Source organism: Alligator sinensis, unplaced genomic scaffold (assembly GCF_000455745.1).
Source record: "Alligator sinensis unplaced genomic scaffold, ASM45574v1 scaffold647_2, whole genome shotgun sequence".
NCBI lineage: Eukaryota > Metazoa > Chordata > Crocodylia > Alligatoridae > Alligator > Alligator sinensis.
The window spans coordinates 1572446-1599084 of record NW_005841832.1 but is presented as its reverse complement, the minus strand read 5'-3'; the positions used below and the strand labels follow the sequence as shown (position 1 = coordinate 1599084).

At 43.3% G+C, this 26639-nt stretch overlaps 1 protein-coding gene across 1 annotated transcript in view; it reads left to right on the top strand.

Annotated features, from left to right (window-relative positions):
• ATF6 (activating transcription factor 6) overlaps positions 1-26639 on the top strand; it is a 170857-nt gene that overhangs the window by 101992 nt on the left and 42226 nt on the right. The window lies entirely within an intron of this gene.

The following is a 26639-nucleotide window of genomic DNA, read 5'->3' as shown; positions in this document are numbered from 1 at the left end:
ACTCTTTCCTGCCTATGCAGGGGGTCGGACTTGATGATCTATTGAGGTCCCTTCCGACCCTAACATCTATGAATCTATGATAGTAGTCATCAGTCCGAGGATGGCATTTTGTACCTTTGTCTGTTTTGGGAAGCAGGGGAAATTCTCAGGTTTTGCAGGCTGAAGAACAGATGTGTTCATTTAGACACAGGAGAGCAACCGCTTGGTGTATACTATCCAGTCTTATGATGTGGTACGTTATGAGTAGAGACCTACCTACATCAGTTTCACGAATTTTGCAAAAACCGTGAGAAACAGCATTGTCTGCAATTTCTGGGAAATCTGGCATTGGCTACGATTCCCTATAAAATCAACCGGACAAAAAAAAGTAGTAATGATGTAGACTGAGTGAAGGTGCCCTCTGCCTATCAGTGGTGAGGCGCAGGGCCACCACGAAATGCCCACATCAGCTCTGTGCTCCACAGGTGGACTGCAAAAAACCTGTAGTTTTGCTGCAACTTAAGTAGGTCCCCAGTTATGAGAGTGTCAATGTAAGACATAGACTCCTAAAAAATTAGGGTTGGACAGGACCTCAGGAGGTCACCTAGTCCAACTCCCATCTTTCAACACATCCATGAGGAGTCACTGACTTTAATGCAGGTGACACCAGGTGTGCAGAACATGGTACTAAATTGGCTTTGATCGCTTTTTTTTCAAGCAGGTCTCAGAAAGCAGTGGGCTTTTGCTAATCTTTAAGAGCACTGTCTTATGGAGTTGTGCAAGGGTTTCTCTTATATGTACATGAAACTCCTTGGAGTGGGGGGCATCATGTAGTGCAGGGGTAGGCAATTATTTTGGGCGGAGGACCACTTACCAAGTTTTGGGAAGCTGTGGTAGCCCCACCCCTGGTTGCCATATTGGAACCAGAAGTCCTACCCCCAACCCCTGACCTTTGACACTGGAAGTCCCTCCCCTTGCCCTGGAAGTAGCCCTTTAGGGAGGAAGGATGCTGCAATCTTGAACCCAGAAAAAAACTCAAATCATATAAAAAAAAAAAAAAAATACACCATCTACTATAACTTATTTTAATTTTATTTTAAAATATTTTTGTACTGATTTGTGTGTTTACGAAGTGTATCTAGAGGTGACAGAATAATAGCTAAAAATACAGTCCTACTGTATGTTGTGTGTGGGCAGTAAGGGAGTGTATGTGGTGGGGTGTGGTTGGAGAGTGGGGGTGTGGTGGGGTGTAGGTATGGTGGGTGGGTTGGGAGAGAAAGAGAGACAGGGCTGTGGTGTCAGCTTCACTGCATGCAGCTCTTAGACTGCATGAGAGCCTACACAATGCAGACCCTGAGCCTAGGCTCTGCCCTCCTGCCGCTTCACTCTGGCCCCTGCCAGTCCCAGGGCCCCTGCATGGGCCCCGCCCCCACCCGCTGCTACTGTTTCCTTGCTTTTCCTCCCACACGCTTGCCCATCACTTCCCCTGCCACCACCACTCGCCGTGGCTCCTGCTGCTTCCCATGCCACTCCCAGCTGCCATGGTCCCTGCTGCTCCCTGGGCTACTGCTGAGGGCCCTGCCACTCCCTGTGCCACTGCCCATGGCCCCTGCTGTTCCCCACACAGCCCCTGTGCCCCCTCCCTCCCCCACCACTTCCCTCTACCCCCTTGCCTGCTGCTTCCTATTCTGTCTCCAGCCCAGCCTGGCAAGCACCATAGGGTTGTCTGCTGCTGGGTGGTTTGCAACGGTTTCCGCCGCCTCCCTCCCTCCATCCGATCTTATCTTACTTTTCACTCGGAAGGAGAGAGGTCAGAAGCCGCAGAGGCTTCTGGCTGGGGGCTGCGGGTGGGGGGCCGGGACCAGGGTGGAGACAGGCCGGCCTTGCTGCTCAACCTCTGGGTCCTGCCACAGGCTCCCCCTGGGTCCTACTGCTGCTGGCTGCCTGTCATCTTTGACAGGCAGCCAGGGGCAGATAAAAATTAATTTTATAACATTTTTAGGGGCCCCACAGGCCGGATAGAATAGCTTGGTGGGCTGGATGCAGCCTGGAGGCTGTTTTTTGCCTGCCCCTGGTGTAGTGCCACAGACTCAACTGCTGCCCCACATGCTGATGACACTCAGCTATACATTCTCAGCTGACGTGGCCAGTATCATTACAGCATTGCCCCAGCACCTGGAAGAAGCCAGCAGCTGCGTAAAAATGAATCTGTTGCTTTTGCTTGTATTTGGACGATAGTCATCATTCTGTTAGAATCTTCTGGGATACACGCACTAACATCCTTATATGAACTTTCTGTGCTCACAGCTTCAAACCACAATTTTCTTTTTGGCCATTGTATTCCATCTTACAGCCTGGGGTACAGTTCAAGTTATTTATATTGCTGAAAGGCACATTGTATAGAGTCTAGACAGTCTTGGCTTTTCTTAATAGATTTTGTCTGGTACTGAAGATTTATCATATAAAATAGAAATCCCACCTGTTCCCAAAATTTAGTAATTATTCCTGATTTTAAAGCTAATGTTTTTGAGTGAGCTGGGAGAAGAAATTTGGCTTTTAATAGACTAAACACTTTTTAAGAACTAATTCAGGTCAGATCAAGCTGTTTGTTTCCCGAGAAAGCCTAATATTTAGAGAAATAAAATAAAGGTCCAAGTGCCATTGTGAGCAAATAATCATCACCTCCCAGTGGACAAAACAGAACTGGTTAGCCCCAGTTTGGGCTTCTTGTTTTTATTTTTAACTTGGTTCTTTTCCCAGAAAAAGAACATAGGCAGAAATTTAATAAAGAGACATTGTGAATACATGTTTAAGCTGAAAAAGTACAAAATGTTTTTCAGTTTCTCACAGTGTTTGGGCTGTTTGTAACCAGTCTGACACAAGAATGATTCATTTAGGTGCATGGAGCAGGAGTAACAAAAATACACATACATGTTCAATAAGTAGAGCTTTAAAGCCAAATATTTATTAGCTAAATTGTTTGTTCTTTTTAACCTCTGCATTCTGCTGTAATGTGGGTAGGTTCTTGTCTCCAGAGTGCAAAATCTTTCCCTTTTTGCATTTTATGGGTAAGTTTAAATGGGTCAAAACCCAAAGATCTATATGGTGTAACTAAAAGCTTTTGTAGGGGGTCCCATATAAATACCTCTCCATCCCCCTGTTGACAGCAGCTTCTCATCCAGTGCAACTCTTGCGAACCATACCCTACCGTTGAAAGAGTCTGCCAAATGGGACACACTTCTATACTGAATATTGTAAGAGCACAGAGAGATTTTAGAATTGTTTATGTAAAGACAGACAGACAAGCAGACAGATAGACAAATATTGTATACATACAATGTAGTTATCTGCATTGGCACTATGAGGGCATGGCTGTCCAGGAAACGTGACTCTGAATAATAATGTAAAATGAGAAATTTGAACACTACTCGTGGAAGCCACTGTTTAGGAAATCATCTTGTTTTGCTGTTCCTACAGGAAGCAGCAAACTGCACTTCAATTATTTTAGCAGCAGAAGAGAAGCATGTAACAACTTCAGCATCACCAGAGAAAAGGATCCTGTGAGAGAAAAGTAGGCCCTTCCAGCTCTAAACTGCAAAGGGCTTCACATTTGTTTCACATATTAATTGACTTAAGCCACTGCATTAGGAGGCTATTCAGTAAAGTTTTATGAGTTAAAAAATGCAAGTTGCTCCAGCACAAGTTGAACAAAATTCAAGTGTCATGGGGACTTCAAAAGTAAAGTGATTTCATAGACATTAGGGCTGGAAGGGACCGTGAAGATCATAAAGTCCAGACCCCTGCCACAGGAGCAGGAAGTCACCTGGGGTCAAAGGATCCCAGCAAGATAAGCATCCAAACATTTCTTGAATGAGTCCAGAGTAGGTACCTGCACCACTTCTGGAGGGAGTCTATTCCAGGCCTTGAGGGCTCGGACAGTAAAGAAAATTTTCCTTATGTCCAGCCTAAAACAGTCTTGGAGGAGTTTATGACCGTTGGTCCTTGTTATCCCTCGGGGCACTCTGGTGAACAGACATTCCCCCAGATCTTGATGCACACCCCTTATGTACTTATAGGCAGCCACCAGGTGCCCCCAGAGTCTGCGCATTTCCAGGCTGAAGTGTCCTTTGGCTCTCAGCCTCTCTTCATAAGGCCTGTTCTCTTGCCCTCTGATCATGCGTGTGGCTCTCCTCTGGACTCTCTCAAGATTCTCCACATCCTTCTTGAATTGTGGAGCCCAGAATTGGATGCAGTACTCCAGCTGCGGCCTCACCAAGGCCGAGTACAGCGTGAGGATGACATTTACTTGAGAAACATCTATGGATGCAAGCCAGAGGTTTGTTTCCTTTACCAGCTGCGACATTGCATTGATGTCTCATGTTCATCTTGTGGTCAATCATGACCCCCAAGTCTCTTTCAAGTGTGGTGCTAATGAGCGTAGCACTGCCGAGCCTATAAGCATGCTGCAGGTTTTCTTCCCCGAGGTGGAGTACCTTGCATTTATTGAGCGTCACCAGGTTTGTATCCGCCCACTTACTAAGCTTATCCAAGTCAGCGTGGATCACTAGCCTGTCCTCAGGTGCGGACGCTATGCTCCAAAGTTTAGTGTCATCGGTGAACTTGGCCAGTGCACTTCTGACACCAATGTCCATATTATTGATAAGGATGTTAAAGAACTGGTCCAAGGACGGAGCCTTGGGGGACATCACTGGTCACGGAGCACCATAATAATTCGCTACCATCGACTACTCTCTGGATCTAACCTCGGAGCCAATTTCCCAGCCATCAGACTGTGGTGTAGCCGAGGCCACAGTTGGCCAATTTTTCTATGAGTAGATCATGGGACACCAGATCAAAGGCTTTTTTAAAGTCCAGATATATGATGTCAATCTCGTCTCCCTTGTCCAGGTGATTTGTCACCTGGTCATAGAAGATGAGATAGACAAGCCCTCCCCGCGACAAACCTGTGCTGGCTGTCCCTCAGAATGTTGCCATCAGCCAGCTTATCAAGAAGGGTCTCTGATAATTTTCTCCAGAATTTTACTGGGGATTGAGGTCAAACTGATTGGCCTGTAATTCCCAGGATCTACTTTCCACCCTTTCTTGAAGACGGGTACCACATTGGCCTTCTTTCAGTCTTCAGGTACTTCACCTGAGCGCCACGAGTTTTCAAATATTTTTGTCAATGGTTGGGCTATGACACCTGCCAGCTCCTTGAGTACTCTAGGGTGTAATCTGTCAGGACCAGCTGACTTGAAGATGTTCAGCCTCTCAAGGTATTCCTTTATAAGGTCTACACCAATTCTGGGTATAAATATGCCCTCACCCTGGCTGTCCCTCGTCATGCTAGGCAGGGCAGCCCCTTTGGACTGATGAAAGACTGATACAAAGTACCCATTAAGCAGGTTGGCTTTTTCCTGGGTGTCGGTTATCAGTTGTCCCGGGTCCAATGTTACCTTTGCTTTTTTTCTGAGTCCTAATAAAAAGGACTTTATTATCCTTGATATGTGAAGCCAGATGGAGTTTGGTTGCAGCCTTGGCTTTCCTGATCCGCTCCCTGCAGGTATGGACCAGTGCTAAGTTACTCCGGCAGAATACTCCTCCTTAGTGGTGATTCCAGTCTTCCATCCTTTATAAGCCTTTCTTTTTAGACGCAGGAGGTCCATGAGTTCCCTGCTGAGCCAAGGAAGTTGCTGTACCTTTTTGCTGCCTATCCTCCAAGATGGGATGGACATCCCTTGTGCTTTCAGGATCATTCCCTTAAGGAGCAACCACTCATCCTGAACTCCCCTCACTGTTCAGTCATGGTCCCTTAGGGCCTCAACAACAAGCCTCCTGAGTTTATTAAAGCTAGCTTTTCTAAAGTCGAGGACTTCTGCATTGCTGACTGACTTGCCAGCTTTGCAATGGATAGTAAAGGTGATCATCTCATGGTCACTATCACCCAGCTTTCCATCGATTCTTAGGTCACTAACTAGATCATCCCCTTTGGCCAGTGCCAGGTCCAGCAACACGTTACCTCTTGTCAGCCCATAGACTTCTTGAGTCAGGTAGAGCTCGTCCACGCACATGAGGAAGCTTTGCAGCTGATCGGATTTGGCTGAGTGCTCCTCCCATTAGATGTCCGGGTAGTTAAAGTCTCCCGTGACAACCATGCACCGAGAGCATGCAGCCTCAGCCAGTTCCCTGGCGAATTCCTGGTCCAGCTCTTGTTTCTGGTTAGGAGGTCTGTAGTAGACTCCTACCGTGGTGTCCCCTGTGCCACGTTCCTCACGTATTTTTAACCCAGAGGGACTCCAGTCATCCTCCCTGGGTGCCAATGTCAATTTGCAGGGACATGTAGCTTTCCTTGACAAAGAGAGCTCCACCCCCACCCCTTTTATCTACACGATCTCTCCTGTACAGGGTATAGCCATCTATACCTGTGGCCCAGTCATAGGTGAAGTCCTACCAGGTCTCTGTTATCCCTATGAGATCATAGTCTTTCTTGCTTAGCAGGAGGACCAGTTCCTCCTGTTCATTCCTCAAGCTCCTGGCATTGGTGTACAGACACGTAAGTGTCCCATTGGAAGCCCTAGGCTTCCTTGCACTCCCAGGCAGACACCGTTCCAGGGTTGGGGTAGGTGTGGATTCCCTTGGGTGTCCTAACCTGCTGGTTATGCAGTAGTTGCCTAGTGGGCTTGCATTGGTGGTTATCCACCCAATCCCCCACCGGGCTTAGTTTAAAGCCTGGTTGAGCAGATCAGCCAGTCTGGCTGAGAAGAGCCTCCTCCCCAGCGCAGTGAGGTGGAGGCCGTCTTCCCAGCATACTACTGCCTCCCTCACCAAAAAGCGGACTGTGATCGTGGAAGCCGAAGCCTTCACGATGACACCAGCACCGCAGTCTTTGGTTGCCTACCTCAATCCTCCTCTCCCTTCTCAGCCCATAGCATGAAACTGGCAGGATCGAGGAAAACACCACCTGTGCCCCCAACCCCTTAAGCTCTGCTCCCAAAGCCCTGTAGCGTCTCATGACCCAGCTGGGGTTGCTCCGAGCCGTGTCATTTGTGCCCACGTGGATAAGGAGCATAGGGTAGTGGTCGGTGGGTCGGATGAGGTTTGGGAACCTCTAGGCCATGTCCTAGATACGGGCTCCTGGGAAGCAGCAGACCTCCTGGGCTAAGGGGATAGGGGCAGCAGATTGCTCCCTCAGTCCCCCACAGGAGGGAGTCTCCCACATTGACCAATCTGCGAGTGGCCTTAGGGAGAGCAGGGACAGCAGCTGTGGGTGAGCCTGTGTTGCCTGCAGGAGCTGGCAGCTCTCCAGGCTCTACTGGGGCTGCAAGAGGTTTGTACCTGTTGCAAAGCTCCAGAGGGGCAGGGACCTTGGTGCAGTGGGCCTTGGGGTAAATGGTGTAAGACAAGGGTCAGCAGCCTATGACTTGTGAGGAGCTACAGGGCTTTGCAGTCTAGAGAGACTTTAAGAAACAAAACCTGAAGTCCCAGGTGCATGTATATGCCTATAAGTGTGACATTTTTTTAGATGCAGTGTCAGGCTCCAGGTCTGTTGCAAATGGTACATACCCATATGTGCAAGGCTATATTAGATTTGATCAAAACACAGTTCTCAACATCTGTTTAAACCTGTTTAAAGCTTCCCAGGTAATTTAGATCCACGTTGCTAGGACCCATGCCCTCCCCTTCAGTGTTCCTTTCCCTGGCTAGAACCGAGGCAGAAACTTTATTTACTGTCACAATATGTACAGAAAAAATTGGTTACCTGTGACAGAAATAGGAGTTTATTGCCTGTCAGCTACTCGTCAGGAGTTTTCTGTGCTCACACTCTTAATCCATGGTAGATGAAAGCTAAACCATCCTTAATGAAAAAGAAATAAGTCACTGTCCCCAGGCAGTTCTAATAAAGCACTTGACACATGCTAAATCCCTACCTCTTTACCCCCCCATCCCATGGCAAGTAGTTTGTCTTCCCATGCGCTAAGAGCCCCTTGTGCTTTTAAATAGTATTGAGAAGTTGGAAATCTCAGCAGACCGACAGAGTTCTGTAAATGCAGTATTTTATTTTTAAAAACCACATCTAGATTCATGTGGCTTCTGTGGCTCTTCAATGTGATTGCATCATATTGTGCAGGAAATTCATAGAAAATGGCCTAATTAGCTTGACAGTTTTGAATCCAACCGCTTATGCTGACCTGGCCTTAGGATTCTTGATGGGAATCCATTCAGGATCTTCCCAGATTTTAAGGCCAGAAGGATTCATCTAGTCTGCCCCCAAGAATTGAATGAACCAGAATGGAATGAACCAGAGAATTCCACACATTTTGCCCCAGGCACCACATTTTCTGGTACAGTAATGTTAGTAAGTTCTAATACTCTGTTTTCCTGGCATGTAGTAGGAACTTCCTGAGTGTACATTGAGCTAGATGGAGGCTGGCCCCAGACCTAGAGAAGGGTAATGTGAATTAAACTGCCCCAGGAGAAGAACTGTATCTTTGCACATAATCTGCATGTGCTGTTTGCTCCCTCCTCCCAGTACAGAGGGGGACTACTCAGAAGATACCGCAGAAATATATGTAAAATGAGAGCAAGAATAGAGCAAGAGGCATTTTGAGCTCCTGTCCACATGCATCTAGCTGTGAGTGACAAGAGGAAAGGTTTTTTTACCTTTTTTGAGCCTTTGTGTTTAAAATGTGACTGAAAACTGGCATGGAATGATAGGGTAAAAATGCACTGGTCAACAGGAATGAGACAAATAGGACTGTCAAACTGGATTGAAAAGCTGTGTGTCTGTTGTCTAACAAATGTGTGTTTATTTGTACATCTATGACTTTCAAGAGCCAGCTTCTTGCTTTTTTCACTGTAATTCAGCACTTGTGATCTGGGGAAGTATGTAGTAGTCTGCTGCTGTAATTCACTTAATTGGCAGGCAATTAACCATGTATACAGTTTGCCTAAGGACAAGTTATGGGAAGTTCCAAAGTCTTCTCACAGATCTCTCCCAAGCGTCTTCATAGTGCAGATCTGTGCACTTTTCCTTGTTCCTTCTACCCCTATCAAGCTGAAGCAAGAATTCACGTACATTGTTGGTGGCCCCTGGGGCAGCATCCCACTTTTGAAAGTGAAATCTTGATTTTATTTTTGGCTAGCGTGGACTATTTTCATATTCCATGCTATCTGGAGAGGACCATGTGCTAGTGTATTTAGTGTTCTATTATGTTGCAAGTATTGTCTTGAGATATTTAATGGGACAGTGGTAGAAAATTTTAGCAAAACAATTTGAAAAAAAAAATGCCAAAGTTACACATTGCATGTAGCCCTCCACTTCATATTGCCCATCACCAGGGATTAGATACCTAACTGCTTTTTCTTTTTTTTTAATCTTTATTTGCAAAAAAGTGCGTATAAACATGTTTATAGAATTCTTTTTTTTTCTTTGATTTAAGATTAATTGCAATCTGCCTCTTGTAGTGGTTAAATCTTTCCCCTGATATGCTAGAAAATCCAGACAGGACAGGCTCTTTCCTACCAACTCTCCCCCACTACCCTGAAATTCAGGACTCAGAAGTACAAACCCTTTACTAAAAAAATAGGACCTGGAAGTGAAATTTAGTTATAAATACAAAGTGAAGCTGTTTAGGCTGGCAGAGATGCAAACAAATAAATAAACAAACTGCATAAATAATTTTAAAAAACTTGCTCTTTAGAATCTTCCTCTTTTCGTCCTGAAAGTTGTCATTCGAAACATAGAACAGTAGAGATATTTAACAAAACCAGCCCTGGCTCAGGGGAGCACATTACTTGACAGCCTGCCTTTTCTCCTGCCTGGGAAAGGGGCAGGCTATCAATAGACAACCGAGATGGGCTGCACATGGGGTGGTTTAAAGCCATAGCCACAAGGAAGCAGGACCAAGCACAGCATTCCCAACCCCAATCCTGGGTCCCAGTTACCAGCTCCCTGGCTTCTAAATCATCACATACCTGGGCAGCATGCATGGTATTTAAAGTCTGTATGGCTATGAACTGGGATGGGGAGAGGTTCCCCACTGACTTCCAGCCCCACAGACTGTGGTATCTCCACTCACAGGACTGGGAGCTGGGGTAGGCAGAGCTTTCCTGGCTCATTGGCTTTGATATCGTCTCCCATGCCACTCAGTTGGGCAGCAGGGATGACATTTAAAGCCCAAGGGACATCCTCCCTGAGCCTATTGCAGGGATGGTAAAGGGAAGCCAAGGGGAGCTGGCAAAGCCCCTCAGCCTCTTCCCCAAATCTGGCAGGCCTTTGTTTAGGGAAGGGGCAGAGAGCATCATGATAAAGCTCCTTGCCCACTTCTTACACCAGGGACTCTGGTGGAAGAAGCAGACAGAGAGCTTGCAGCTCTGCTTTCTCCATTTGACTCTTGCTGCTTGGGAGCTAAGTGGACTAAGCAGCACCACAGTCCATCTGCACACGGGGGCCCCAGTGTGTGAGAAGCCAGTGGGGAGCAACTAGCAACTGCTTCTCATTCCCTCTCAGTCCATGGGAGGGTGGAGGCAGCTGTCCCCTACACCTTCTCCAAACTGCAGTGTCCCTGGTCTCTGGAAGGCATTGGAGCCTTTCACCATAGCTCAACTTGGGAAAGTGTACAAGTGTTCATTCTCCCAGGAGAAACTCTTCCAGGAGTGACTTCTAACTGGTTGGAGTTAATTTATTTTTGTCTGGGAGAAACAGCATTTCTCCCAGGAGAAATAGAATGCTTGTATGCGCCCACAGATGAAGTTTTATTTAACATGATTCCATTGTCTATCTCTCTAAACAAAAGACAATGAACAGTAGATGATTTCTTAGCTTCATCAGTGTCATGTGAATTGCAGTGTTACAAACATTCTTCCCATGAGCACTTATAATGGAATATTGCACAGTATAAAGCACTTCCACTGGGGATAGATTTGGTCCACTGCATCTCCTTATTAAACCCTTGTTTTATCTGAACTAACATTTAAGAAAAAATAAAAGGCAAATTAGGATTTTGAATAGCGGCCCCAGCTACAGCTGCCAGACCACCGCACAATCATTAGGCTGTTTGGGAACTCTGCCTGGCCTTGCTGCCAAGATGTACAGAGACCCACCCAATCCTGAATTAAAGTCATTGCAGACTGCTGGTCAGATCTAGGGGGGAGTTTCAAATACAAACAGAGCCTGGTTGCTGATTGAGAACAGCACTTGTTTCCTGTTTTGTTACACAGGTATCTGTTTTTCCTCTGTTAACTTGTTTTGTGACATTTTCCCAGCTTTATTGGTAGGTTTTACACTGTTGGGGGAAATGGGGTACATGAGTTAAAGTGTTTACATAAATAAATGTATTTAATTAATTCCGAACAGCATCGTGGAGAAAGTAAGTCTCCTTTCTTGGAAAATGAGAGGTGGCAGGCCAGCAGGGAAAGCAAAACACCCCGTGTTCAAGCTAAAATTTTAGAGTGAGATCCAGAAAGACACTTGAGATGCCTCCAACTTGGGTATCTCATTGTCAAGGTAGCAACTGATGACTCTCCCAGCAGGGAGAATCCTACCAACTCCTCCCCAGGAGTATGAGTTTAGTTTGCAGAACTGGGGCACATTGTCAGAGCTCTGCAAGACACCCAGGCTGCTTGCAAATGTTGTGGGGGGTGGCACTTTAAACTCTGTGCTCTCATACTGAGCCCACAAGAAGCAGCACATTAGTTGCACCCAACTTTCCCAATGTCTGTATAGATTGGGTGCTTTAGTCGGGGGAGAGGGAGTTGGCACTTTTATCTAATAGCTGATTGAATCAGCTATTAGATAAAAGTACCAAAAAGCTCCGCTGAAGCGCCCGATCTATCCAGACGCTGCAGAGCTTGGTTGAACTAATTCACTACTGCTTCCAATAAAGTGCTTTTTTCACATCTGTCAACGCCCTCTATTATCAGTGATAATACCTTTCACTCATATTCTTCTTCATGCTTTCCACTCTCATCTTTCTCTTTCTCCTTTCATTTGATTCTTCCTTCCCAAACTTTGTTTTTCCTCTTTTTTTCCTCTTTTTCATTTTTACCATTTGTGCTCTTGTTTCTACCACCTGCTTACTTCCCCAGTCTTCCTCTCACCTTCCCCAGTCTATTGATAGTTATATATCGCTAGCCATTTGGGAGCATGCATGCATCTACCACTAAATCAGATTAATAAAGAATGGGGAAAAAAAGAATAATGAACTTCTTAAATTTCTGGAATTATGCGTTTTAAGGCAAACTCAATGCTAGGTAGGCAATATAAATTTGCTGTTGCTTCTGGGTATGGGTTTGCTTAAATGACTTTGGCCTATTTGTACAGTAGTGGGGATTCATTGCACACTTTTGAGGATAACGAGAAGCTGTAGCTTGATGACATGTTGCAATAAAGTGACTGGAATTAGGAAAACACATTAATTTAGACCATTTTGAATGAATCAAGCAAAATAAGCCATTGAATTCTTTCCAAAGACAGGCCTGTTTAATTAACCATTGTTTAATTTTTCCTTGGATTGACAGAAGCTAGTGACAAGCAAATATGGTAGCCTTGTCAGAGCATATCTCCTCAGCTTCCTTACCTTTAATGTGCCACAGATCACAGTGGAAGGAGAAAAAAAAAATGTTTTCTTTTTCTCCTTGTATGGCATTTCAGTGTAGTTTTGTTCTTGTTAGCTCTGTAACTCCTGCCCAGGAAAGGGAAGGCATTCAGCCTGGTGTGGGCACTGGAACTGTTTATTTTATCATTAATCTATTGTAGGATTCACACTAAAAAGGTTCCCTTAAACAGGGCTGAAACAAAAACATTTAACAAAGCATGACAGGATGACTCAGTGAAGGAACAGGACACAAAATCAGTTCCCATATAAATTGGTATTTGCTGGCTTTCTGGTGCACCATGTGGAATAAGTTGGTGGTTTCAGCCCATTTCTTAATTAATAGTGTCCATATCACAGAAACAGCGTGCCATTTGGCCCTGTATTGCCAGAATAATTGGAGAGGCCAAGGGCCAAATGATGCTGAAGTCTCCTATGTCCCCTGGATGGGATTCTTCTGAGTCAAGGATGAAGCATGCTGGCAGCACAGGCTGCATCAGTTCTGTGGCTGAACACAGTAATCAATTGTTTTGGGACTGGGCAGCTTGATAATGGATGGTGCACAGAAAGGGAAGGGGAGGGTAGAAAGGGTGATGGGGGCCTTGCAAAGCGAAAGTCATGTGCATACTATCATATGCTGTCCTTGTGACAATAGTGAGAAGGGCCTATGAAAGGAGTTGTCAAACGTGTGTGCTGTGAGGCAGCTTTGCTTTTCATTGCCTTGCTTTATGGGTTTGTTAGTCACATTGTGTTTGTAAAAGATCAAACAGAGTGTGTGTATATTAATTTATTAGGGTTTCTTAGTGTTGGAGTGATGCTGTAGTCATGATGGTCCAGGAAATATGAGAAACAAGGATTTTTGTGGGTGATATATTTTATTGGGCCAGCTGCATGGTTTGGGTAGACCTAGATATGCTTTCAAATGCAGTGCATGCTCCTTCAGGTCTGAAGAAAAAGGTTTAATATGTGGTAGGAGGGAACAGGGTGGGCATACTTCCCAAGCTATAGAAGTGCAGCTGTGTTGATTTTACCCACCAGCAGCTTTCTCTGGGAACCTTTCTCTGTGGTTGAGTAAAATCCGACAGAAGACCGTAGCTCTTCCCAGAGGAGATGTGGTAGGCTCAGTCCTATCAGTCAGGTTCCTCCTGCCCAGCCTCTATCCATTGGGGTTGTGTGCACAATGCCTAAATTCTCACTTGTAGTAGTTAGAGCAGCTGAAAGTGCTCCAAGTCTAACTTTGTAAAAAACTCCTTGCTGCACCTGTTCACCTGAAAAGCCTTCTCGTTGCCACGTTGCACAGCTGGACAATGCATATAGTAATCACTAATCACATTTCATACAGACCCCAACTTAGAGACTTTCCACTAAAAATATGTGAAGAGTAACGTAAGGGAAAATGCACAAGAAATTAAACATATCTGAACATTGATCTGGTGTGGGGCCAGCTTCATAGGTCAGTGGCACCCAGCATGGGACCTCATCTCAAGGAGCACTTGTGGGCTTTTAGAAAGATGGGGATATATGACTCACTTTGAGCCCATTTTAGAATGCAGCCGTCACTGTGGAGGCTCCTCACTTGGTTCCAAACTATTGGATTCAAGGAGCGTGTTCATGTACCATTGAACAGCTCTATTTCTGTTGGTTCCCTGTGTGATGCCGCAGGATTGCTGTTTTGTCCAGCCTAACTCTGCAGAAGCAGTACATTTGAAGAACTGTTACGAATAAATAGGGAACTGCTTAATTCACAGTTTCGCAGATTTTACGGAAACTGCAAAATCCACTGAATCAACAGCAAAAAAACTTAATAAAAAGGAAATGCTGGCTCCCCAATAGGAGCCAGTGGTCCTCCCTGCCAGGAGGGGATGGCACTAGCTGGTGTGGCAGTGCAAAAGGCAGCAGACAAGATAGTGGCTGCCCCTTCATTCCTCCTTCCCCTGCTGGGGCCTCTCCACCAATCAGTGCCAAGGGGTGGCAGCAGTGCAGATGGTGGCCTCCTTGTCACTCCTCTCTTTTGGGGTCTGTCCACCAATCAACACCATGGGGCGGGCCACAATGAAATGCCTGCAAAATTGGCTTTGCACACCATGAGCAGGCTGCAAAAACCCCTTTGTCTCACTGCAATTTAATTGCGTCCCTAATAAATAACCTTCTCTGCTCGTAGGCTCTGTCTGTTCTTGTTGGGATCAGTCACCTGATGGTGCAGTAATACTGGGGAGTCTTATTTGCTTTTGTGTCCAGTGTAGAAGACCTGCTCTCTTGGAAGCAGACTTCTAAGAACTTTGGATTATCATTTCTGTCAGGGATCTGGAGTATATCCTCATTGGTTTTCCTGGACCTCTTTCACATGCCTTCCATAAATTACACGTTACTGCAATTACAGTTTGCAGTTGCAAAACTAATAGTCTCCAGCTGCAATGCAGAAACTGAATTTTGCTGTGATGGAGGTGAAGGAGAAGGAGGTAATTTTACTAGTAAAAATAAAATAAAACAACCAAATATATTTTGTATGTTCCATGTTTACTTTACAAAAATAGCAATAGTAATAATATTAACAACAACAACATTGACAAAGGCCAAAATGGGGAACACTAGGTTACTGATGAATATGTGTACATACACAATTGATATGCAGATGGGTACAAAATGACATTAAAATGTAGTTTCCCGATTACTTTAGATCATAGAGTACTTTTTAGCTTAATTGAAAGAGAGATCAGGTTTTCATCTGTTGGCTAACATGAGTTAAGATCTTATTACCAAATATCACAGGAACCCCCTATCCAAAAATAGCTGGTCTTCCCTTCATGGCTGTTCAGAACTGCCACAGATTACACAGCCAGGGAATTTTTTTCTCCACCACTTCACGTTAAAACCACCAATCTCCACAAATCATGAAGAAGATTACCAAAATACTTTATAGACCTTAAAATTCCTGTGTGATTTAAACCAAAAGTATTAACTTTAAATATAGAATTCTGTTCCTTAGCAGCTATTACTTTGGGTTTAAAATGAAGAAAATAATCCTACCACACATCAAACTCCAATTACATCATAATGAATGTATGCCTTGCTTTTTACTTGTAGGGTTTGGATCTTAGTTTGGGTTCCTCAAAAGTTTGATCAGTTGAATTTCCTCCAGCCCCCATTTCATGGCTCACTAGCTCATACAGGGAGTGCTTTTCTTTGTGTTTCTTCCAAAAGAGCTAACAAAAAGTTGTAAAAAATTACTATCAAAGCATGTGCTGTTATTTTAGAATTAGAGTTTATGTGAGTCATCCCATTCACTGAAGCATCTTCTTATGTCTCTTTGTAAGATCTTCATCATCATATTCCTAATAATGTGAGAAAATATTGGAAAGTAGGACCACTGGCTTCTGCTGCCTGTAGTTTGTTTATCTTTAGCTAGAGCAGGTGCACTGATCATAAATGAATGCAAATTATATTTACGATTCCTAAGTCAGGCTGCCTTTCAAGCCAAAGTTGAGATGCAGAAGAATTGCAAGTGGAAGTGAAGTAAGTCTCACCCAATCACCTATACCAGTGACAATGTTATAGAACAGCTATAATATTAAAAAGAAAGCTTATCATGTCCAAACAGCCAGAAACTGTTCAGAAGCAGCTGATATATTTTTATTAGCATGATTAAGAAATACATTTCACTGAGGCACGGTTGGTTTGCTCATATTCTCTGAGAAGTTGCTTCTGTTTAGCTTCTTTGGGGACTAGGAGTGGAGCTAGAACTTTTGAGCTGTGGTTGAATGAATGAACAAATTACCTGGTTTTTAGAAGTTAAGAAAAGAAACTGGAACAGAAAAACAAGATTTAATTCTTCATGCTCTATACCCAATGGGTGTCTCTACATGTGCTGTTAATGCACAGTAAGGCTACTGTGCAGTAACATAAGGTGCAGTAAGCTGTATCTGGGAATGTGTCTACATGTGTGCCCTGTTAGGTGCAGATTTGCTTCCAGTGGCAGCAGCCCAGTCCAGGACTGCTCCTGCCCTGCTCTGCCCCCCTGCACCAGCCAGACTCCCCTGGGTGCCAGTCCAGAGGCTGGCAGGGCACACAGGCTGGTCCTGATATGCACAGGCTGGGAGAGCTGTGTTGCCTGTAGGGGCAGCTGTCTCCCAGCACCGTGTACATGGGGACAGGTCCTAATGTGCACTAGGCTGGGAGAGCTGTGGGGCTGCAACAGCAGCCATCTCCCAGCCCTGTGCACATGGGGACCCATCCCCATGTGCACAGGGCCAGGAGACAGCTGCCCCTGCAGCCAGCATAGCTCCCCCTGTATGGGGGCTTAGCCAGGCAGCAGTGGCCCCCTGCTGTCTGGACTGACCAGGAGCAGTTTTGTTCCAGTCAGCATCTACACGTGCGGTACTGCACTGTAGGTACTATGTGGCTAATCTACCACCTGTATCTATAGGTAGTAGCCAACTGCATAGTTGACTAATTTACTGTGCAATAAATGCCATGCATGTATAGACGGTGATGCTTTACTGTGCAATAGATTAGCTGGAATAGCAGCTAACAGGGACTGGCAGTTGGAGTTTCTGGGTTCTTTGTTCTACTGCTGTCTTGCTGTGAAGTCTTGGAAATGTAAATCATTTAACTTTTTAATGAAAATTTTCTCTTTAGTCATGCTTTTCTGCTTACCTTGTTGGAGTGTTGTGAAGGATGCAGATGGATAGAACTAGATGTGTAGTAAATTATTTTAAAAGGTTCACATTTGAATGCAACAATGCAGACAGAATACATTGAAAATCGATGGCTTGTGCCCTTCTGTAAACTTAGTTAACTACCAGGATGGATAAAACCCAATAATTGAAAACAGTTAAATAGTTTTTAATTTAACTTAAATATTTTTTATTTAAAATAAACCTCTTTAAAGTTAAATTTGAAATCCCAATAACCTTTACTGATTCTTTGAACATGCAAATTATTTCAATTAGATTTGAAACAAAAATGAAGCAGTAGATGTTTACTGTTAGAATTTTTAAGGAAATCAAACCTTTAAACTGAAGATATTGCTGAGCACTTGACACCTTAGTATATGGAAGAGTTAATGCACCTTTTGACAGTGGTGGCTTCCACTGTGGGTGCAGAGAGAATATTGTCTTCATTTGTATTTTTTCAGCTGGTTTGGTTCAGTAACTGGTTCATTCAAGGTTAAAAATGGGTTAGAAGTTGGTAAAGCAGGAAAGTTTGTTTTCCTATTCCAAACTGATAAGATAAATGAGGTGTAAGAAGATGAGTTCTATGAGCATATCCCCACATTGATGTGCTTGCACTGGCAAAAAAGTGCCACTATTTTTCACCACTGCACATGCTCCTTCACGTGCGCTTTGGTGTGGGGCAAAATGCTGCTCTTCAGGGAAACTGCCATCCCCGCTCTTCTCCTGGCTCCCTGCGTGCTAGAGGAGCCGGGGTGGAACTAGAGTCAAAAGCTGCAGGATGTTTATTGTCTTTAAGGGGTTACTTCCAAGAAGTAGTTTCTGTGTGAAATAGCTGCCTATAGCTGCTATAGCTTAAGAAGAGAATATCTGTAGAATATAGATGGCAGTGGAAATGATGGTGAGGTTTGGATGGGATTCTGAAGAAATAACAAAGGAAAAAAGACAGGAGGGTCTTTTGAACAACTCCAGATTTGTAGTCATGTGGCATGGTGAAGGGGGCACAAAATGAGTATTCGGGTCCTATCAGTAGTCCCCATGTAGTTTAGGAAGTCTGTCTGTTTGTGATGACCTCCTCCAGGTCCCTGAGCCAGGTGAATCAAAGCCTCAGCTCCTGAAGTATGGCATCACACTCTTTGTGCATGGTTGTTGTCATCATTGTCTGCCCTGAACCAAATTTGTTGGCGATGGAATGGAAACTGTCATTGTGCACCAACTTCTAAATCACCAGGACCACGCATCTCTTGAAGGACACAGGGTGCTGAAGCCTGAAGACATTGCAGTGCAGCAGGGGGCCCAGCTCAGTGCAAAGGTCCGTGAAGGTGCCACAGGACATCATAAAGTTCTGCTGCCACCGTTCATCATTCTGGGTTTCAAGCATGAGCTGCTCCTACCAGTCTGAGTTCACTAGCAGCACCCAGCAGCAGCAAGGTAGCATCCAATACTGGCCCGTGGTGCACAGATTGCAATGGCCAAGGCAAGGACTCGCTCCGTTCCACCAGTCCCAGTCTCCAAGAAGCCTCTGGAGGGCAGATCCTAACTGTGACAATCGGTCAAAGAGGGATTGAAGAGATTCTGTGCCTGGCCAACGAGGGATCGAAATGTGCATCCTCAGTGAGATGGTCAGCCAATCAGTGCTTCCCCCTGCACTCCAGCAAAGCATGGCAGGGCATCTAGTCACCATCCGCTAGCAGTGGACCATGAGCTGTGCATATTAGAGATCATAGTAAATATTATCATTCTGACTTTAATACTTCATAACATTCTGTAGATTTAGCATACTAAGGCTATTAACAGACGTGAAAAAAAACCCCAGCACTTTACCAGAAGAGGAAGTGTGGTAGTTTGAACCGACTCCTCATCATCTGTACAGATTACGTGCTTCAGCAGGACTTTTTGGTGCTTTTATCTAAGGCCAATTCAACCAGCTATTAAATAAAAGTACCAAAAAGCCCCACTGAAGCACGCAATCTATACAGACATTGGGTGAATCAGGTCCAACTAACGCAATGCCTCTTCTGGACATGCACTGCACTTGGTGCGGGAGGGGCATGGAGCTGAAAGTAAAGCATGGTTTTGTTTTGTTTTTTTTCCACATCTGTAAGCAACCTAAGTGCCCTGTGTGACAGGGCCCTCTTCCAAACCCGTCTCCTAGGAGCTGACACCAACCATGTTCACACGCCCTCTCCATTGCTATGCTTATCTCATTCAACTACATCTTCAACTTACTGCACTAACTATCTCACCTTTGTTGATGTGTCAACAAAGCTATTCAAAACCCTGTTGATGCTAGAGGTCCATCTTGTCTCCTCCCACACATAGGCAGATCTCTTGCTTCATTGTCTGTTTAACCCGTTCTTTCCCCATGGACTGTCACAAATGGGGGTGGAAGTTTGAACAACTTTTATAAGGTGGGGAAGAATTTGGCTGAAGGGGAAATAACCATGGGTGGCGCTGAAATGAAACTCTGTGTCTGGAAGGAGATTACCTTCAGAGTTCCTCAAGGATCAGTCTTAAAACACTTCTTATTTATTATTTTCCATTTAAATGGAAATTTTAAATTACATTTAAATTGTCCATTTCTTATATGGCCATTTAAAGGAGGATGGTATTAATGAAATTTGCGGATAGCACAAGATTGAGAGGTACTGAGAATACAGTGAAGGGTTGAAATCTTATACAAGAACAATTATATACCTTTGAGCATAGGAGTAATAGAAAAGGGATGACATTTAGTGGTAAAAAATTAAAGTCATGGTACTTAGGGACTACTAACAAGAACGTTGTCTGTTAGCCAGGCCAAGAGGAGAGGAGCTCATTAATAGGAAAAAACAGAAGCAGAAAAAGACCTGAAAGCATTAGTCCATCTAATATTAGTTGCGAGTCATCAATGGGATGTAGTTGTAAAAAAAAAAAAAAAAAAAAAAGTGCAATTCTGGGGTGCTTCATGCACATTACTTCCACTGGAGAGAAAGTGTGAAGTAGTAAGGTCTTAGTTGAGACCTTATCTGGAATACAGTTCTGATCTCCCATGGTCAAGAAAGATTAATTCAATTGAGAGATATGCAGAGCAAGGCTACTAGGGTGATCAGGGGAAAAGAGACTCTCTTATGAGAGAAGACCAAGGCCCTTTGTGTATGCTATATGTGCACGGCAGAATGCACGATATTGGGATTTGGGGATAAAATTTCTCTGATCCTAATGGTGCGACTCCTAATGCAGGAGTTCGGCATCGAGACCCAGTTCCTAATGCTGGGCTTCCCACCTGCTAGCAACTTGAAAGGCAAGCCATGAAGGCCAGCCTGGGAGAACCAGGCTGCACATATGCTTTAAAGCTACATGCCATCATGACTGATAACAGGAGCTTCTCCCCATGGGCTTTATTTCATTTAAGTCATTGCTTAAACAGTTACCAATCAATGAGCATCACCCTTTTTAGGCAAATTTACAAATGTAAACCAGAATATAGAAAATGATTTGTCCTGTTTGCTGATATTAATTGTGATTAAAATTAATTATTGAGATCATTTTGATAGAAAACAATCCGTCATGGTAACCAGCCAAATACATACTAGATAGAGCTTTGCAAAACATTGGAATCATTTCCTGTTCCGGATAAAAATATTAAGCATCAATATTTTCAATAGTTCAGAAACTAAACACAGGGAATAAATTCAAAGCTCAGAAGGATATTGAGCAGTGGCTTTGAAGAACCAGTCCTGCTGCAGGAAACATCTGTCCCTTCAGATCATGTGTTAGCTATTGGAACAAAAGCATTTGATCTAAAATCCTCTCTCTCAAGTTCCAACCGTGCAGGACTCCTGTGTGAAATGCAGACTAGATTGGCCTTTTCCTGTTGTGTCCCAATATTTGGACTCCATCAGTTGACCAACAAGTGCCTCATTAACAGCAATTTTCAAACGTTATCTCGAGAAAGGCCTTGGAAGATGAAAAGGGGACATTACATATAAACCAATAGAACAGTAGGGAGTGAATTAAACAGTCATCTTCTCCCTTTCCATGTGGCATCTGCTCTACAACTGGCTTTTAATGTAAGGAATTAATAATTTACATTATATTCCACTATTTTGCCAGCTAGTTCTCATGTCAGTGTCCTTGGAAAGAAGTATCTCTAGTCTTGCTGGATCCTAGAGGGATTACCTTTTCCTCTGCATCTTTCTCCTCCCTCGATCCCTCCTTTTGAGCCATTATCTGTTCAGCTAAAGAGGACTTGATGGGATACCAAATGAGTGAAGTAGATCTATATAAGATGTTTCGTTACTCTTGATGCTGAGTGCACTTTCTGGAGAGGAAGAGGGAACAACAAATCAGGTTGTTATCCACCAAGTCCAGAATCGTGGTTGTGCCTAATGCTTGCTGCTTCAGAGACAGATAGAAAATCTGTAATACAACTACTCTGCTGTGCAATGCTGTAAAATAGGGATAATTCATTTCCTTCCTTCCTTTTGCAAGCATTCATTTTAGAGATAGTAAAGCCTCCGATTTAATTAGCTAGGCCTCTTGGTGGAAAGAGAATGGTGACCAACTGTTCTCTGTGGCAACAGGGGGCAGGACAAGAAATAATGGGCATTTACATACATACCTTTTCATGCTGCGATGCACCAGATATCTGACACGTCAGAGCAGACTCAATCGCAGGCTGACACACACTGCGTTGCATTGCGGACAGTTGTATAAGCAGCGAAATGCACATCAGCACACAGAAAATGGCTACAGTGCACTTTTGAACTAAAACACCTTTGTGTTTTAGTTCAAAAGCGTGCCACCGCCATTTTCTCAGCGCTGATGCGCATTTCACCATTTATACAAATGCACACAGCACAGGGCACTTTTAAAAGCTCCCAGTGCTGCAGTGCAAGCATGTGTCCAAATGCCCAATGGGCTTAAATTGCAGCAAGAGAGATTTTGGTTGGATATTAGGAAGAACTTTAACTATGAAGGTGGTCAAGCACTGGAATAAATGACCTCAAGTTGCTGTAGAATCTGTCACTGGAAGTTTTTGAGTGCAATTTAGACAGACATTTGGGTGGAGCTGTTTAGATACAGATGTTCCTGCCTTGAGCAGTGGGTTGCACTAAATGACCTCCTTCTGTCCTTTCAAGCCTGTTTTTCTATGAATCTGTGAAATGTTGGGTGCTACCTTTCAAGCTTATCACCATTATAACATCCCCTCCTTTTAAAGACAGCAAACCCCCAGCTGTGTGTTGGTAGAAGTAGTATTAAAAGAACTAATATGATTTATATTAATTTTTCAGAAACATAATCTGGGTATTGATCCAAGGCCAACTACACTGTAGGAAACATTTCAAATGTTGTGTTGAGAAAGAAATAAAAACAAAGCCAAAACTTTAAAGAACTTTGAATTCAAACATTAAAATTTTAATCATGTTGCAATTTTTTTCATTTACATTCTGTGTAAGACCTCAGAAGAAAAATGTTGAATAAAAATGTCCTTTCCTGTCACAAAATTCTTGTGAAAAAGGGAGTCTTTGGAAGGGAGTCTCTTATGGAAAAGGGAGTCCACCTTTCCTTTGATTATGGGTGAGCAGTAACTTTTAAGATTAGTTTTGTTCTCTAATAAAACATGCTGATTACAAGAGGACAGAAAAATAAAATAGAAAGCTTCTGTCTCCCTGACTTGCTTTATTCATTCATGAGCTGCAGAGAGGATACAGCATGCAGGCATGTCAGCAACATATAAGACTGGCTGTCCACTTCATCTCTGGTTCCCTACTCACCTCTTCAATCTAATACTGCATCATTTTTGTATTTGGGATTGGTTTAGTCCTGATGTTACAGGGCACAATTTTATCCTCATACTTGGGCAGTAAAGCTTGCCTTATAAATCAGTGGTAGCAGTTGCCCAAAAGAAAGCATGCTGCTTACTGAATCGCCTTCCTCATTTCCATTAGGAGACTAAGCTTTCCCTGGGCATCTCCATTCCAGCCTGACTTATTTAGCTTGTGAGCTTTGACTAGATCACATCCTGGGACAGCACAGTTGATGATAACAGGCATGAAAGACTTCTCTCTAAAAAGTGCCTCGTGGCAACTAGAGTGGATAAGAACAGTGTATTTTGCTGTGATAAAGTATCCAGAAGCTGTTCCGGAGTAACGGTTAGCTGTTACTTATTAAAATCTTGTCTGGGAATGTCAGAAAGGTGTGTAATCCAAGACTATAGAACATTTTATTAACTGTGGGATTAGACCGTTTCTGGTAGATCGCTTAAATAAAAAATCCTGTATCACTGCTTCATCATTCCATGCAAAGCACAGGCTATAAAAACAACCTGTGCTAGGAACATTGGAACGGGACCCGCATCAGTGTTCATGAAAGCACTTTGGGCAAAAAAAAAAAAAAATAGAAAAATTGTAAAAGCGGGAACCATGCTCCAAGATGTCAGTTCCTGTATTGCCATTCTACGAGTTTTAACATTGGTGGGGACAGATACCCCAAAATCTTGAAATTAGCTAAAAACCAGGGAATGTATTTTTAAATAATGATATCACAAGGTTTAAGGTTTGGGTGCTGATTTCCGAACTCTTGAGGTTCGGGTATACTGAGAAATGAGATTGTGCTAAGGAATGTATTACCCAACGCAGTATGGAACACAACTTCATATTTAACTGGGACAGAGTCCTGTTTAAAGTCACTTCAGACTGCTGATTAGTACAGCTCAAAGAGCTTGCTGTTATGCTCACAGGGCTGGTCCTTTAGGGCTTGTAGAGAAAGATTATGGGGTCTGGGAGCTTTGTTGATAAGGCTCCATCTCTTGCTGTGGCAGACATTTTCCCTTTGACTACACACATCACTGGTGTGTGGATGTGTTCAGTGAGTCAGGATGTGTTAAAAGGCCAAATGCTATCATAAAATCCATATGCCAGAATCTGAATCTGGATCACTCTTCCACTTTCTGGAGCTCCTGTCTCATTTCTGTATAAAACCTTTCCCTTCCTGTCCAGATGCAGGGAATAGGCTACCTAGGTAACCATTACACCTCCAAAAGCATAGTGCCATAGTTACTTACTTACTTTGCTTGTCCTTCCCCAGAGCAACAGAAAGAGTATTGTTGGCTTTATAAAATGGATTTGCTCCGTACTCCGTATGCTGTATCTGGGGAATACCATATGGATGTCATCACTCAAACACATCAATAGTGAAGCTATACAACCACTTCCTTTACCAGTTCATAAAATTATCTACATGTTCTCTGCAGTTGTGTTTGGAACTGATGGAGGGAAAACTAGAAACAGACACACACAGGCCTGATTCTCATTTCCACTAGGGCCCCTCTTAGCACTCTGGTAGTTTAAAAGGGGTTATGGGTGCAAATGAGAATCAGAGCAATCAGGCATGGAGCACATTGCAGATTTCCCTTTCCTGTTAGAAAGGCCCCTTCTCTTTTGCTGCCCAAACACGTACACTTATGGAGCCAGTCCTATTATGACAGTGTTGAAAGCATAGTTCCACTTTTTTAATTGCCACATCCGAAAGAGGAGTTGTGTACAGATGAGCATAGCATACTTCAATAGAAGATTCAGTAACATATTTAACATGATAGACCAATAGAAAGCAATATTTATTGACATTTTATTCATTATAATGAAGTTAACCTTCATAATTATTGTCCACCTTGGAAATCCCTTTAAGCAAAAGATTTGAAAACACTTTTAAAAAAAGGTATTATTCATACATGAATATGACAACTGTCCTGTGAGGTTAAGAAAGATGTAGAGAAGGGATGATCTTGTGAGGTAGATAACATGGGGGAGAGGAAAAAAGACCTTGTGACTAAGGTGGAAGAGCTAAATCCCTTTGAAAATCTGGCCTATAGCTTCTCAGTTAGTTTTCAAAATTTTACCTATTACCACTCTTGCTCCCCTCCACCCCCCATGCAATAAATTCATCCTTGTTCATAAGATATTTAGATGATATGGTGAGAGCATCATAGAAATATCTATGAATATATGGAATGTCACCCATCATGGAAGAGTATCTATAGCCAGTTGATAGGGTGGAAATTAGTTGCTGTTTCACTGATTGCAGTGAAACCAGAGAGCATCAGCAATCCCAGTACTAATCATTTACAAGCCAAGTGTCAGGCCCTCAAAAAATCCTGAGATTTAAAATAAAAAATACCCTGTTTGGAACTGTTTGTTTAGTTTATGGTTTTTTAACACGTTACATATAATCAGGTCACATTTCCAAGCTTTTCTATGGAACTGTAACCTCGAACTTTTATAAAATTAAAGGTGAGTTTCTCACATATACACATGACTCCAAGAGACAGAGCTTTAAGAAACAAGCCAAGTATCATATGAGATTAAAACTAAAAAAATGAAGAGATGGCAGTACTGTGAATTTCTAGCACAGTGGGAAAAAGTTCCATTGCCCTTTGCAAGTACAGCGGGTATTTAGGGCGCCAGCGTATAACAATCCAAATGGGAGCACTAATATCTTTGATCTTATGTAAAGTACCTTGGTATAATAACCACATCATTTTGTAACACAACCCTTGCAAATCGCATTGCTGAATTATTATGATATCCCATATTGTGTCCATAAGCAGGTTTGCAAGCACTTGAATCTCTTAAAGAGTAGCAAGATTCAGTTAGCTTGCAGACAGATGATCACATTAAAGTGAGTTAAGGGAGTGTGAGAATTTACTGTGAGCAGCTGAACCACAGTGAGTGGATGCACATTTGCAATTATCCTGTGTTAAGTGAAAGATAAATAAGGGCGGCTTAGCCCCCTTTCATTCATGCTTTTTATTCAAGCTTGCCTTGGTTTAACTTGTACTGTTATTGCAGGATACTTGTGGGCACATGAACAGTTATCCTATCTCAGCTGCTGCAAAGTAATTCTCCACCTCTTGTTAACTTGTTTTAATGTGCTGGTTTATCCATAGGCGTTGGCATTCCATTTCATCCGGCAAATCATTTATTAATGTTTTAAATGTTCTAAATCAATTACAGCAAGATTTAATCACTTCTTACTCATACAGTCCTCTGAACACTTTGTGGGAGTAGAGGCTTGATAAATATGTTTATTAGGGGAAGATAAGTTTATATACTTTAGCCCCAGAAAAGCCTGAATTACTGTATTTCAAACATACTAAATGAACGGTCTGGATTTTGTGATATGTAGGTCATCTGGCTTTGATATCACCAAAGATAATCAGGAACAAAATGAGAATGCTGAAGCTAAAGCCTCATTTGGAAATGCTGTCTTTCCAGGCTGATATTTTTCCAGTGGCCATGCCAGCACGCTCTAGTTTGGGTCATCTGTTTAAATTGTCATCTCATCAAAGTGTAAATCTTGGCCCAAGCCAAAGCCATCTGTTGTAGGGTAAGAGTTGTGATTTATTCTGCCTCTG